This window comes from Bombus huntii, unplaced genomic scaffold (genome assembly GCF_024542735.1).
Source record: "Bombus huntii isolate Logan2020A unplaced genomic scaffold, iyBomHunt1.1 ctg00000057.1, whole genome shotgun sequence".
Lineage (NCBI taxonomy): Eukaryota > Metazoa > Arthropoda > Insecta > Hymenoptera > Apidae > Bombus > Bombus huntii.
Window position 1 is genome coordinate 156169 of NW_026099318.1, and position 16520 is coordinate 172688.

The 16520-nt window shown below is 40.5% G+C and overlaps 2 protein-coding genes, 1 non-coding gene and 1 pseudogene across 3 annotated transcripts in view; all 4 read left to right on the forward strand.

Moving 5' to 3' along the window:
* The window catches only part of LOC126875741 (omega-amidase NIT2-A-like), a 199007-nt gene that overhangs the window by 133905 nt on the left and 48582 nt on the right, over positions 1-16520 (forward strand). The window lies entirely within an intron of this gene.
* LOC126875728 (uncharacterized) overlaps positions 1-16520 on the forward strand; it is a 303269-nt gene that overhangs the window by 65050 nt on the left and 221699 nt on the right. The gene's annotated exons all lie outside the window — the stretch shown is intronic.
* Positions 2786-2903, forward strand: LOC126875777 (5S ribosomal RNA; annotated as a pseudogene).
* Positions 8007-8113, forward strand: LOC126875778 (U6 spliceosomal RNA). The gene has a single exon (XR_007693657.1). It is a non-coding gene; the product is annotated as a U6 spliceosomal RNA (small nuclear RNA).

The window sequence follows — 16520 nt, forward strand, 5'->3', positions numbered from 1 at the left end:
CGCGTTTTTGTGGCTTGACGGTGAACTCGACCTAGGCAGTTTTTGCATAAAGGAATGTATGTGTGTGTTTGCAGAGAATGCCTACATGAAGACAAGAGGGCTTAGTCAGCGAGTTCAAGCGGACGTCTCTCTTTACCTGGCAGTTAAATAATATTTCAATCTCCCGTAATCTTTCGATCTCCCGTAATCTTTCAATCTCCCGTAATCTTTTAATCTCCCGTAATCTTTCAATCTCCCCCTATCATACCTACATATACTATGAACAAAATACTGTATCCGATAGCAACCTACGCATAGGTTGCACGGACGCACAACTATAGGCAGAATTCATTCAAGCGATACCGGCAGTTTTTCGCGAATATCTCGGAAATTAAGCAATTTCAGTCCTTGTATGGATAGGAAAAGATTTTTCAAAATATAGATTTGCACGACATACGCAAAAAACATCAAAATCGAAGTTTAGTCAGTCTTACTACAGTTTCGGTAAATAATGAATATAGACTAATATCTACGTAACATAGTGTAATTAATATCGCAATCTCGTTATACAAACTTGAACGAATGTATAAAGTGTCAATTTTGAACGATCCTTTAGTTTTACGATTTATTCCTTTTTTCGCTAGCCGAACCGTGGACGTCAACCGACATGCCGGTGGAAGTGTCACACGCTCAAGAAAGGCCACCCGCTCAGAAACAGTAATAAAGTAGACGAAACATCCTGTATGCCATCGAAATAATAACAAAACAGCCCCTCCAAAGGGACTAAAACCTCCATATAAAAACCCTCCTAAATTAGCGCTCAACACATTATTCTGTTGTAACACTTTGAACCGACACTCTGTTGGATTTATACAATAAAATTTCCATCAACTTATACGAAGTTCAATTTCAGTCAGAAGCAATGTCTACTATCCTCGCTCTCCTAACCAACATTATCATCAACAAATCCGATGGTTAGAAACACCTATCACTAGCTTTCCTCCGACAGAGCATCGTCACAGAACTTTACTTATTTTTCATCGTTAGAATAATCAACATACCTTTATCGGGTTTCTACCCTTAAATCAATCGCTTACTTAACTTGTACATACGCACCAGCGTAACTATCTCTTTACGAAGTTGTTGAAATAAACATTAATTTATACCTGTTAATTTAGTGTAAACTCAATTGAACCACCCCTATTATCGTAACAGAAATCAGGGGATCGATCAGTTTGTAACGTCGCCCAGAAGCCAGGAATCCGCCGACCTCAGGATATGCATACAACACCTGGTCATGCGATAGCGGTGAGAATAGACAGTAACCGAACTCCCACCCGTGAGATATATGAATCATAGTGAGGAGGCAAAGATCCCAGTTCTTTAGTAAGTAAGTCAGTCTGTATTTTGCTATTGAAGTGTAACTTCGCCTTTTGAATAAAGTATTGTTCATTCGCCTATCGTTTTTTATATATATCGAAGATGAAAGGAAAGCCGAAGCCTTTTCTTGGAAATTTTGGGAACATCCTCTACTCTAGCCTAGATTTTACCCTAGCTGTAATTGTTCAAGATTTGTGATAGCGAGATTGGGTTCGAGGTGATAATTGGTCGCCGAACGTAGCCACGGTCACGGGATGGACGTTTTGCCTAACGGAGGTCTGGAGTGGTTGTATGGGTTTTCCGAGAAATGTGGTAGTGGCGGCATGCGGCCTCGGGAGCGGGCCTAGCCACGTGTGATGTTGCCTCGGAGGTGCCGATACAATGGGACATACATTGTATTAATAATCAAACTCGAGGTAGAAACTGCCTAGCAACGGTGTTTGGAACTTTCTCGATGTTTCCAACGAGTATGTATCAAACTTCAGGCAGAAACTGCCTAGCAACGGCGTTTGGAACTTTCTCGATGCTTCCAAACGAGTATAGAAAGCAAATGCAATCGTACAGCGAGAAAAATCTCCACGAGGCTGGCATTCGTGCGATTGTCTTGGAGAGTAACACATCGAGCATTTTCAACAATCGTATTTTTGCGTCTAAGATTAGTCTACGCTTAGTAAAGAGTTATTCCGTTGACCGTGGATTCGTTTAAACACAAAAACGTTGTTAATAGCATTCATTAAACTTATTATTCGTAAATCATACTATTCATTAAACTTACTATTCGTTAAATAAGTTTAATGAATAGTGCTAGTCTAATGAATAAGTCTAATGAATAGTTTAATGAATGCGCTATTAATAAAGGAACTTGTTTGGATTCAGAAGATGGATACACCTATTGGCAGCCACATCCACTATTCCTATGTAAGTTCGACCAATATGACGTCTTGTACGAAGGAATCGCCACAAAAATTCAAGAAATAAAAACCAATAGCAACCCGACGCTACCGGGTTTTGCCTTTACGACTCAAGAAATAACCTTTATGCCAACCAAGGCTGGAGAACAGCCTTTGTGCGGATACACCCTGTTATCCATAGAACACCCCAAGCTCTTTCTCCTAGAAACGACTAAAGGAAATACATTTATACGCAAACGTAAAACAGCAGTCGAAAATTTGGATATATTCGCATACGTTAACTCAAAATTCATTTACGTAGAGAAACTGTCAGAAGGCAAATAACGGCACTCTATCAGGATATATTGACACTAAGATGCATCTCGGAAAAGAAAATAATAGAGAATGCATTAAGTCTAGCAACTATATTACCTGGTGAATTTGCGTATGCAATAACCAAAACTCCAGGACACATGGCTTTGGTCGCAGGAGAAGCAGTACACATAGTTAAATGCATTCCAGTTCAAGTGAAAGTAGCCAACGCCCTGGCCGCGCTGAGTGCACTCGTTCCCGTTAGATCACGAAAGTTAAGCAGCGGCGTGCAGGGATAGTACTTGGATGGGTGATCGCCTGGGATTCCGTGTGGCGTTGGCGAAGTGCGCCGGGCGCGCCGCGCCCACCATGGGGTTCGGGCTTGGGCGCTTGGCCTCGGGGCCGCCAAGCAGTCCGGTAGGGAAACCGGGCTGCCTGGCACGGCGGCTCCGGCGACGAGGCGCGATGTGACAATGGCCACACACCGTCCCATCAGCGGGGGAGGCCCCGTTGCGACGTTCACAGCAGTTCCCGGGCCTCTCTCGATCGCAGCCGGGACGGTTATCAGAAGCGGCCTGGCGTCCGTGCCGATTTCCTTCACGTAAAATATATATAAAAAAAAAGTTATTTTTCACATAGTTGACTCATTGCTGATCGATCAAGATGGAATCTTGCGATCCGAATTTTTCCCAGGATGCAAGGCTCGTTTGGATTACGAGCGAAAACATATCAAGTGGGGAAATATTTATATCCTCTTCGATACAAGAAAAAAGATAATCGTGCTGAAACGAAGTTCGGTGCCATGTTCGATTAACATTACAAATCCGGAGATAAAAGAGGGATTTATTCCCAAAATCGAGCCAATCAAGGGAGTCTATTTTGGTAATGTAGGTGCGAAGAACCATAAGGGACGAGGATATACAAGAATAATAAATACCACATCGAAAGATTACGAATTTATCACACCTACAATGCTAATTAAAGAATTGGAGAACCTCGGCTCGCCGCCTAGCACGACTTGCAAAGCAATTTCAAAATCAAAAGAAAATAGGTTCGACAAAATAATCGAATTATTGCGACTTGAACACTTGAACAAGGAGGAAAGAAAAATCGTCGAAGAATTAATTCGGAGGAATCAAGGTAGATTTCAAATCCCAGGAGATACGTTGGAAGGAACCGAAATTCTAGAGCATCGAATAATCACAACGGACGACATACCGATCAATATTAAACAGTACCGTTATCCACCTGTACATCAAGAAGAGATAAATCGTCAAATTCAAGAATTATTGGATACTGATGTCGTAGAACCATCGATATCTCCATACAATTCTCCGCTATGGATTGTGCCAAAGAAACCAAACTCGCAAGGAAACAAACATTGCAGTCTAGTTATTGATTTTCGAAAGCATAATGATAAAATGTTCGGCGATGCTTATCCGCTCCCCAACACTACAGAGATATTGGATCAATTATGAAGTGCAAAATATTTTTCCACATTCGATTTGGCATCAGGCTTCGGCCAGATTCGAATGACACAGGAGGATGCCCACAAGACTGCATTCTCAACACCATACGGACACTTCCAATTCAAAAGAATGGCCCTTGGATTTCAAAATGCTCCAGCAACATTTCAACGCTTGATGAACTCAGCGTTATCAGGATTGTAAGGAGTAGAACTATTCGTCTATCTGGATGACATAGTGATTTATTCAAGATCTCCTCGCGAACACGAAATTAAATTTAACGAGTTAATGGAAATACTAAATGCAGCCAAATTGCGATTGCAACCCGATAAATGCGAGTTCCTACGACACAAAGTTATTTGGGACACATAATCAGTAAAGATGGTGTAAAACCCGCTCCACAGAAGATCGAAGCCGTATCGAAATTTCCATGACCAAGGAAAGCGAAAAATATCAAACAGTTTTTGGGACTAGCGGGATACTACAGATGATTTATACTTAATTTCTCCAAAATTGCAAAACCATTAACACAACTATTGAACAAAGACATCCCCTTTAAATGGTCGGAGAATCAAGAAAATGCATTCAACAATTTAAAAACAGCGCTAATGACAAAACCTATTCTGCAATATCCGGATTTTTCCAAACACTTTAATCTTACGACAGACGCCTCAGGTTATGCAATAAGCGGCGTAAACAGGATAATCAAGAAGACGAAACTTCAGCAGAAGATAAGCAGCACCCGCGTTTTCCCAGGTAGCATCAAAAGGGAATATTAGAAATTAAGACACAGCGTAAACAAGTGTCACGTCCCGCGTGTAACGTAGACTGAAACCACCAATAGCGAGAGTGAGCGTTCCAATTTGAAATGTAAATAAATTTTAACAATTTGTATAGAAACCAAATTCGAGCCTCACAACCCCCATGGAATAACCCGTCACATGACGACCCCTCCACGGTAGACCTAAATATATGTCAGGTTTACATTAGAATTAGGGTTAGGGGCGTGAAACGAATCTTCGTTTGGGTTACACGTTGTCGTTATGCAATAGAGAAGACATTGACTAGTGGAAATACGATTATTATAGAACCGGACAAGTAACCGTGGTAGTTAGGTACTCGAGAAACTAATGACAATGATCCTAGGTTCAATAACGAATCCGCGGTCGACGGGATGAAAGATGAACGTACTCACAAAATCTAAGTCGGACGCGTAATATTCAGTCGTCGTAAAGGGTTACTCCTTTCATCGATGATATCGCGAGCGAGAATGCCTTTCCCGTCCCGATGATGCCACAGAGGAAAACTATAACGGGGTGTGTCTAAGGACACGAGATCATCGGATTCGTCGAGAAAAGCCTTCGTTCAGAAAGTAAGGGAAATTGGCGTTGCTGCTAATTGGTCAATCTCCATATCAGTGGTTAGAAAAAGATGCTAGCCGCCCTCGACGGAAAGTTGCTAGTGGGTGACGCCGCTCGTTGAAAAATAGGTCTCCCCTATTTTCCCGTAGTTGGGACAAAGACTGTTTGTCTGTTTGAACGACTTTAGTTGACTAAATCTTAAGATTTATAACGAGCCCTCGAGCTAGCTGAACATGTACTGCGGAGACGCATCGACATGTGGCAATCATCTTACTCGAAGAATAGGGTCTGCGTGTGGCGAACTACGGGACAGAGACCGTTGGAATGTTTACTGTCGAGTGTTACAGCTATTTCCTTTTTAAGGAGAGCTATAGAATTATTCCATGCCTTTGTTAGACAAAGCGTTCATCCCGTGACCGCGAGCCCAAGCTCATTATCACAACTCTCGAACAATTACAATCGGATTGAATAACTACAATTGTTCAATTACAGCTATGGTAGACTCTAGGTTACAATGTTGCGGGATTATCCAAAATTCCAAAGGCTCCGGTGTTCTTTCATCTCCGACATATAAATAAGCGTAGCAACATAGAAGAGAGAGAGGTAATTCCTTAGTTCAGAGTTCCTCAGTTCCCCAGTTCTTGTTAGTCTTGTTAATCGACGTGATTGCATTTGTCAATTTGTAAATTATTGCAAATCTATCAAATTAAAATCTTGTAATTAATAAGAGTGAAAACGTATTGCGAACGATTCGAGTAACTTCGAGTATTTGAAATTTCAACGAGAATTCTGCCAATATCCAATTAAAATATGAATAAACATTTTTTTGTGAAGAATATTTGTCTAATAATATAATAGGAGTAAGCGAACATTTATTTTCACCAACTTTAATCCTCTCCCGTGCCAGTACTCCTGCGCGTAGCAGGTTAGCCGAAACGTGGAGTTTAATTGTCAATCGCATTAAATAACAGACAACACTACAATTTAATCTGAATTCAAAAATTAACGGCAACACAACCAAAACGAGCCAAACAAAACGTAACACAAGACAACCAAGAAAACGAAACCTCAGCTTAACAACAATCGTAGTTGGATGAGTGTATGATTCTCTAGAGGAGCAGACTTTCGATTGAAATTTATTTCGATTAAAAATTACAAAATATGGAATACTTGTAAGAGTGCTATGTGAAGCTCTTACAGGATGCTCTTACATATGCAACTTTTACGTGTATACTGTTGAAAGAAGAAAATTAGAAGACACTGTTCTAAGGATTACTGAACCTTACAAGAACATATGGCAACATATTTATCACAATAACTACTATAACAATATCGATATGGATAGAACACTTCTGAAAAGCAAATTGTGAGTTTGTGAAACAACTAAAAAATATAAAGGTCTAACTCCATCACTCCAAACAATAAAACTTTCAAGATGTTAACATGCATTTTATGGAAACCACCATATTTTGTTACAAGTATGGAATATGTTACGTCCGGTGACTCTCTACGGTCGAGGTGTCCATCAACTGTGCATATATATGTCGGGTTATCATTAGAATTTAAGGCGCGTAACGATTCTTCGTTTGAATTAGCCATTGTTTTACGAAACAGAGATTATATTTACGCGAATATACAAGATTTTACAAAATATTATGAATAATGAGTTTAATGAATGATAAGATTAACAAACGATAAGTTTAACTAATGATTAGATTAAAGAATAATAAGTTTAACGAATAATAAGGGGAACAAATAATATGTCTTACGAATAATAAATTTCACGAATAATGAGATTAACGATTAATAGGTTTTACGAATAATGAATTTAATTAACGCTATTAACAATGTTCCTGGGTTCAAACGAATCCACGGTCAACGGGATAACTCTTTACTATGCGTAGAATAATTTTAAATACAAAAGATACGATTGCTGAGACACTCGGTAAATCGCTCGATGTATCACTTTCCAAGGCGATCACACGAATGAATATCTGATGAAAATCTTTTTCGCTATACGACTGCATTTGTTTGTTATATGCTCGCTGGAGGCATCGAGAAGGTTCCAATCGCCTTTGCTAGGCAGTTTCTGTCAAAAGTTTGTTGTATACTCTTTGGAAGCACCGAGAAAGATCCAAACGCCGTTGCTAGGCAGTTTCTGTCTGGAGTTTGATTCCTAATAAAACGTGTGTCCCATTATATCGACATCTCCAAAGTACAATTCTATGTGATTTCTAGGGAGAACAATATAACCGATCCACACCTTCGTCAGACAAAACGTTTATCCCGTGACCGTGGCTACGTTCGGCGACCAGTTGTCACCTCGAACCCACTTTCGCAATCACAAATATCAAACAATTACAAATGACAACTATTGCTTAATTACAGCTATGATAAAATCTAGGCTAAAGCATTAGAAAACTTTCCCAAAAGTTGCAAAGGGAAGGCTCCGGTTTTCCTTTCATCTCCGACATATAATTATGCGGGTCGCAATAATCCTAAGGAACGGCCATAAAACGAGGCTTCTGGATTTACCGCTAAAGCAGTTAAGTCGCCTAAAACACGTTCAAATCGAGACATTCCTTATGGTTATTGTTCCATCAGGTAGAAATTGGGGAGTACTTGCTTCGGCATTACATATACTAAAATTGGAACGATACATAGAAGATTAGCATGACCCCTGCGCAAGTATGACACGCAAAATCGTGAAGCGATCCACACTTTCGGGGAACACGAGGCGGGTATGGGTTTTCAGGGCGTAGGACTATGGCTCGTCGGTGCCTTTGGCACCCGCTAGTTTGCAGATCCGGTGCAGAGAATTTTGCGGAGGATGGATATGGCAGACAAAAAAGGCAGTAACGTTTACGGCGCAGGGAAAAGATACCTCAGTACCGGTGCAGCCGCGGGTTGTAAAGCGAGCCCCGCTGCGTCGCCATCGAGCAATCGTGGCCGTCCGGGGGTGGACCATCAGGCCCCCGGGCGTGTTCATGCGTCTGGTGACGAGGACGTGCAACCAGAGGAGTCTCGGGGAAGGTCAGAGGGTCCGGATGTAACTATCAGCGGCCCGGGATCTTCGTCGGATGGGCTGCTTTCGCGGTACGGTGGCGGCGGCAGGGTGAGATTCGACGACGAAATGTCATCGTGTCCTTCCTCTACGACCGTTGTGAACGCGCTCGGCGAACGATCATACCGGAAAATTACCCGGTCATGGTTGGCCTCACGGAGGGCGAGAGCGTTTAACGCTGAACTCCAACGGCGCACGTGGTCACCACCTCCGCCGTCGCCTCAACAATCGCCGATCTCTGCCGTCTCTGCATCCGCGACAGTGCCGTTGGCGACGACGACGTGCGGAAAGAGGATATAAAGACGGAATCGGAGGAAAGAGAAGGGACCGAGAAGGACAGCTAACCGATTCAGGGACATGAACACGCGGACAGCGCATACCTGCGGAGAAGGGTGCGCTTTCTGCAGAGTGAGGTCAGTCGTCTCCAGGAGACGGTGGAACGGCTAACCAAGGAATGTACTAAGAGGGCAGTAACAGAAGGAAGTGTAGCGACACTCGACAGCAAACTTTCCAACGGTTTCTGTCCCATGGCTCGTTACACAAAGACCCTATCCTTCGGACAAGATGATTGCCAAATGCCTATACATTATTACAGAATATTTTCAGTTAACCTAAGGACCTGCTACAAATCTTAGGATTAATTTAGCTAAGGTCCTCCAAAGGGACAAATGGTCTTTGTCTTAACAGCCCCTATACCTACCGCCCACTACAGGAAGATACTGGAAATCTGCTTTCCTCACCTACGACGCTTCCTACTAGCATCTTTCTCTCAAGGGTGGTTAGCATCCTTTTCCAACCACCAACTCAAAATTTAGCCAATTAACAGCGACGTCCACTTCCCTCACTTTCCGAACCAACGCTTTCCTCAACGAATCCGATGATCTCGTATCCTTAGAGACACCCCACCACAGCTTTTCCTATCCAGCATCATCGTGACAGAAAGTCAGTCGCGAGACGCCCGTCCGAATTGATAGTTGGTAGTTGGCAGTAATCACTGATCCGAGTTGCTCGACATCTCAGGCAATCATCGTCCAAACTCGTAGCGCATACCGAATCGTATCTACCCGAGTTCGAACTTGTAATCGCGAACCGAAATTAATAACCGCGAGTTTTACGCCAAGTATACTCATCGAATATATTTTGTTAATAAATATTTATTGTTAAACATATTCGAGTGTTCCTTCAATACCTATCACGCCCATCACCTCAGAAGTAACGACGGTGAATGTGAAGCGGCGGGGATCACTACTACGAGGGCATAAAAGAAGATGCTCCCGGGCCCCAACGGAAATGATTATGGACCACAGAATAAGAATACGTATAAAAAATTTCCTGCAAAAAGTGATAATTTCGTGGATAGAAGATTGTGGATCAAAGGAAAACGATGCCTTACAATTTATCCACATGTTTTCTCTGTTTACACATCGAATAACCTCAACAGGTTATGGGCCCAGGGCTGTAAATTGCAAGGTAGCAACGTGAAATGAATAAATTGTTAAAGTGTTGTGCTTAGTAAAATAAGGGATAGTGCTAAAATGGAATCAGCAAGTGCGAAGGTCGAGATGTTACGCGGCGAAGAAAATTGGCTCCAGTGGCGTTTTGTTATGCGTACACTTTTGGAGGAAGATGACGACCCGATCAACGTGTGTGAAGGGAATTTGTGTCATCCAGGTAACAGCGCGGAGAAAGAAATCGCTCGTGGAAGATTTTTGAAAGCAGATCGATTAGCGAGAAAATTAATCGTGACCTCGGTAGGAAAGAAACCGTTGGATCTTCTTTTATGTTGCACGACAGCACATGAAATGTGGAAAAAGCTGAATACAGTATATGACATGAAGTCGGATGAGAATTTAAATATGGTCCAGAAGCAGTTCTTCGATTTTAAATGGGAAGAATCTGAAAATGTCTCTTACAACCTATCAAAGTTGGAACTCATAGCGGCGAAGATGAAAGTCCTTGGGAGTGAAATTGGCGAGAAAATGCTGATAACACGCATTTTATCGGTGTTACCAAACAAATTCGATCATTTTCACAGTGCGTGGGATTCCGTGGAAGAAGAAAAGAAGACCTTAGACAGGCTTAGTACCAGGCTGATGACGGAAGAAATTAGATGGAAGAAAGACGACCAGGAAACATCGGTGGCACTGGTAACAAAAGGTAATAATTATAAAAGGGAACAGCAGAAGCAGTCAAGTAAACGTGAATACGAGAAACAAGGACCAAGTTGCTTTAACTGTGGAAAAGTTGGCCATCTAAAGAAGGATTGCTTTAGATGCTTTATATGCAAAAGGAAAGGCCACACCAGCAAAAACTGTTTTAAAAATAACAAAAGAAGCAACAATAGAGACAACCAGGAACCTAGAAACCAAAATCGGGATCACAGCGGAATTGGTTTATTAGGAAGTACCTCAGCGATACAAGCGGCAAACCCTGATGTTTGGATAATCGGCTCAGGAGCTACGGATCACATGACAGGACGACGGGAATGGTTTAGCGTCTTCGAAGAATTCGATAACACGGTGAAGATAGAGATCGGCGATGGCACATTCATGGATGCGTGCGGCAAAGGAAAAATCAGAGTAGAGACTTTTGTGGGCGGCAAATGGGTAACATGTACAATGAACGATGTTCTGTACGTACCAGGTATGAAAAGAAATCTATTTTCCATTATTTCTGTTACAAGAAGGGGCATAGATTTCTGTGTTTCAAAGGAAGGGACCAATTGTATATTTTCACAAAATCAGAAAATAATAGCAAGAGGTTCTGTTATCGGAAATTTGTATAAAGTAGATATGCGAGTTATCATACCGTCAGTGTGTAATTTTAGCAATAGAGCAGAGTCAAACGCGGTCACATTACAGTTATGGCACGAACGGCTATGTCATCAGAACATCAGACATGTTAAAGAATTCTTAAAGAATTCAAATATGAAAGTTGTAGAGGATAATAACTTTTTCTGTGAAGGTTGCGCGTACGGGAAACAGCATAGATCGAGTTTTCACGAGAAAATCAATCGGGCGACTAAACCTCGCGAAATTATTTATACGGATGTATGTGGACCTATGGAAGTCGAGTCATTAGGCAAGAAACTGTATTTTCTGACATTTAAAGATGATTTTTCAAAATTCACAAAGATTTACTTCTTACGACGTAAGTCAGAAGTAATTGAAAAACTAAAAACCTTTTGCCTAGAAGTTGAAAATCAATTTAAGGATAAAATTAAAGAAATTCATAGTGATGGAGGGAAAGAATTCCAAAATAAAGAAGTCAAAGAATTTTTAAGAAGTCAGGGAATTAGGCACACGATTAACGTCCCATACACTCCTGAACAGAATGGTGTCGCAGAAAGGGAATATAGAACAATAGTAGAGGCAGGTCGGTCGATGCTATATTCGAAACCAAATCTACCGCTGTTCTTATGGGCCGAAGCCATGAACACAGCAGTACATGTCATAAATAAGACGGGGCCGACAAGACAAGACAAGAAAACACCATATGAACTGTGGTACGGGAAACCGCTGAATTTAGAAAAGTTTAGACAGGCGACGTTGGCTTCGGGGTTTTTCAGTTATTGGGTAACACAGCTAGCGTGCGGATCTGGACCAGCTCAAATTGTATTCTTACTTATTACACTTCTATTTAAATATATTTTCTGCCTTACAATTTATCCACGTGTTTTCTCTGTTTACACATCGAATAACCTCAACATAAATATTATAAGTAGTTTCGCCAAATTGAGTTAACATTTCTATAGGTATGAGAAAAAGCGCGTATATTCCCGCGCGATATCCTAGAGTCTAAACAGAGCTGGCGTCAACGATGTATCTGCGACCGAGTGAGAGGTAGACAGTCCGTAGGATTTTCAACCGCTACTGGTCGGTAAAATAATACGATAGTACACAACAAGTGTATACGGTGAAACCGTGAATGCGTGTGTGTGTGTGTGTGTGTGTGTGTCTGTGTATGTGTGTGTGGATAACGATAAGGTGAATCTTTTCTTTCTTTTATGAAGAAAGATTTTATTTTTCATTCTTTTGGTCTCTCCCCTCTCGTTTCTTTTTTCTTTTCTTCTCTCCAGCGTTAGATGAAGCGCACAAATGACCAAATCTTTCCACGGTTCTCTCTCGGTTCGCTATATTTTGCGAATGAAATTGTACTTCAAATCCACTATATCCAAACGTCTTCCCCTTTCCTTTTCTATTCCTCCACCTACATTTTGAATAACCCAGAGCGGTCGGATCCTACATCGAATCGATAAAGTTTGGACCCATGTAAAAATAAGTATAATGCTCAGGAGTTTGTCGTTTGGGTATTCAATTGTGTGTTCACTATCGTTACTACTCGCACTCCGCACTCGTAGTACAAATCGACAAATTTTTACAATTTGTTAATTTATCAACCACAGTTGATCATTTTAGAATCCACAGGAAAATGATAACATGCTCGATATTCTAGTTTGTGTTTGAAGATACATAAAAAATATATGTGTCGGAGATGAAAGAACATCGGAGCCTTTGGAATTTTGGATAATCCCGCAACATTGTAATCTAAAGTCTACTATAGCTGTAAGTAAACAATTGTAGTTATTCAATCCGATAGTAATTGTTCGAGAGTTGTGATAATGAGCTTGGGCTTGAGGCGACAGCCAGTCGCCGAACGTTCACGGGATGAACGCTATGTCTAACAAAGGCATGGAGTAATTCTGTAGCTCTCCTTAAAAAGGAAATAGTTGTAACACTCGATAGTAAACATTCCAACGGTCTCTGTCCCGTAGCTCGCTTACGGCGTGTCTCCGCAATACATGTTCAGTTAGCCTGAGAGCCCGTTATAAATATATAAACATACAAACAGTCTTTGTCCCAACTACTGGAAGATAGGAGAGTCCTATTTTTTCAACGAACGGTGTCTCCCACTAGCAACTTTCCCTCGAGGGCAGCTAGCATCTTTTTCTAACCACTGATATGGAGATTGACCAATTAGCAGCAACGCCAATTTCCCTTACTTTCTGAACGAGGGCTTTTCTCGACGAATCCGATGATCTCGTGTTCTTAGACACACCCCATTATAGTTTTCCTCTGTAGCATTATCGGGACGGGAAAGTCATTCTCTCTCGCGATCTGATCGACGAAAAGAGTAACCCCTTACGACCAGTGAATATTACGCGTCCGACTTAGGTTTTGTGAGCACGTTCATCTATCATCCCGTCGACCGCGGATTCGTTATTGAACCTAGGATCATTGTCATTAGCTTCTCGAGTATCTAATTACCACGATCCCTTGTCAGATTCTGTAATAATCGTATTTGCACTAGTCAATGTCTTCTCTATTGTATAACGACAATGTGTAATCCAAACGAAGATTCGTTTCACGCCCCTAACCCTAATTATAATGTAAACCAGACATATATTTATACACTTTCTATACTCATACATATCTCATTGAGCATGTGAAAACTCACTAGTCGAACGTAGGTTATGAAAATACATCTAATTCATAAATATATTATGAAAATTATGTAAAGAAATATAAATAGAAGATAAATTTGAGATAACAAAATGATAGCACGCGTCATACAAAATATATTTTAGAAAAAATAAATGATTTCTTATACTTTTTTACTTATATTTTTTACTTATATTTATTTTCCTATATTTTTACTTCCCTTGTAAAATATCTATTATATTTCGATGTACTCAGTTTTTTTATATTTTCATGTTAAATTATATTATTCTTTCAGAGCTATATAATTTTCCTCTTTCACTATTTGAAGTTTCCTTCCACGAAACGATTTCCTTCAACGAAAACCATGCCATGCTTTGAAATACAACTTTTCAAAACATTTGATGTAAAAATAGAGAGATCATGATCCATGCTGATATATACATATTTTCCCATTTGGAGTTAACATTAGTTTCCCATTTGAAGTTACATAAAGTTTCTTCATGCTTAAATTTAATTTGCGATAAGTATCTTCTGTTTGTTCTTCAGTCATAATCACGGAAATAAGTGGTCGAAGAGATAGTGTACATCGAAATATAATATAATATGCTCAATTATATTAGAACTGCTAAAATATTCAACAAGGACGGTGGTATAGGCAATCGTCATCGAGAACAGATGACTAGCAACCGTGTTATCGTAAGTAGCTGGTTTTTCTTGTTCCTTATTTTGAGATTCAGCTTCCATTCCTTACATTCATCAACTCTTTGTATTCTCCTTATTTCCCCTTCCCTTTTCACCCTTTTCCACTTGCGGCTCATTTCTTCACCCGGAACAGAGTATGTAGCTGATTTTCATCGAACAAACCTGTTCGAACGTCTCACACCACTTTACGGATACTTGCATATAACTATAATACGCATCTTCATTCGTCTCTTATTCATTGAATGGATTTGAGAGACAGCGATTTTGACGCGCTTTCCTTTAAGCATTATCATTTTAGGAGTGTTCCTGTTAGAGTATACATGCTTCGTAATGGTAATAAATAGACCGAGTTCCATGGACTTTTATACGGAGCAAATTTCTGGTGCCCAGATTTACTACTATAAAAATAAATCAATGCATCATTTGATTAAGCAGTTTCAGAAAACAGTCTGAATTTAATTTGGTAGGACCGTCATTTTAAAGATATCTTCAGGATACGCGGGACAGCGTACTCTATATATTTAGTATAGTTTAAAATGATATCTTATAGGATTCTCAAATCCGAGTCGAAATTGTATTCGTGAGCAGTTGCAGTTTTCATACAGGCATGTATGTATGTTTTCACTTAAAGCCTTTTTGACAGCATTTCACAGACGAGGCATCAAAGTTTTCTCTGCACGTTGTCTATTGACAGTCTTGAGCGCAGTGAGATCATATTTGATGCTCTCGAAAAATTAGTGAATAAAATTATTGCTAAACAGATCGAGAGAAAAGGAGCGTTAGATGCTCCTCTTATTAAATTATCAGAGAATTAAAAGTTGTTTACTTTTCATTTTTACTATTTATATCATTTCTAAAATAATACTAACATTGACAATAAAATTCGATTGGGTTAGACATCTTCGCTTTAGTGATAAATAGTTGTTACGCAATACATTTGTTCAGTTGAGATGTACTGTTGAATACAAATACAATATACAAATTGTATTATAATTTATAGCGTAACTATGGATAGATTTCAATGGTAAGAAGATTATTTTAAACTCGTACAAGCATATGCCTCTGCTCAAAGTGATGAATCTTTATGCTCTTGTTCAGCAACTGGCCTAATAACATTTATGTGACAAAAAAACATATACATCTAGAAAAATTGTATAATACACAACTCACTTCTCGATAAATCCGCTGGTTCTTATTTCACCATCCTCAACTTCCAACCGGATTATAACCACATTTCTCGGTGGTTTTACCGCCATTTGTCCGCTTTATTGCTGGCCATCTTCGTTGTTTTCTTAACGGCCGTTTTAAGCCGCTTGCTGGCTTCCAGCGACTTACTCACAGCGCTTAATATCGCAGTTTCCTTATTCTTAGCTTTTAGCTTGTTCTAGCCTTTCGGCTAGATGACAGTTGTGGAGCAGGAGATTCTCCACAAATCCTCTCATATCCTTAAAGTAACGCATTATCGTTGCGGTTTGCCCTTGTTAACTTTGTTGCTCGGGTCGTGGCAGAATGGTAGGACCCTCTTTTCCATATCGCTAGCTCGTTCCCTTATGTCGGGTATTGGCCGCGATTCTTCTTTAGTATCCTCCTTCTCTTCATCAGACCGCTTCTTGATTTCTGGGCTGTTTTGCTTTATCGGTGTAGCGCTTATATTAGTATCTTTAGGGGTTGACCACTCTGCCCCTTTTTCAGGCTTTTGCGTTTTCAAGGGTTGCAAAACCATGCTTGCATTCGTGGCGGGTGGCGGGTGGCGCCTGCCCACGTGAAGACATCTGGATTACATTCGTGGCGTACTGTTTGTACACACGGACAGTGTACGAAGCGACGCGAACACAACCTATCTGCATGCCGTCATCTTGGGTCAACGCATGCTGTCAGGAGATCTTTAAAATGTGTCCAAGGATGTTGGCCGATGTAATTGTTAA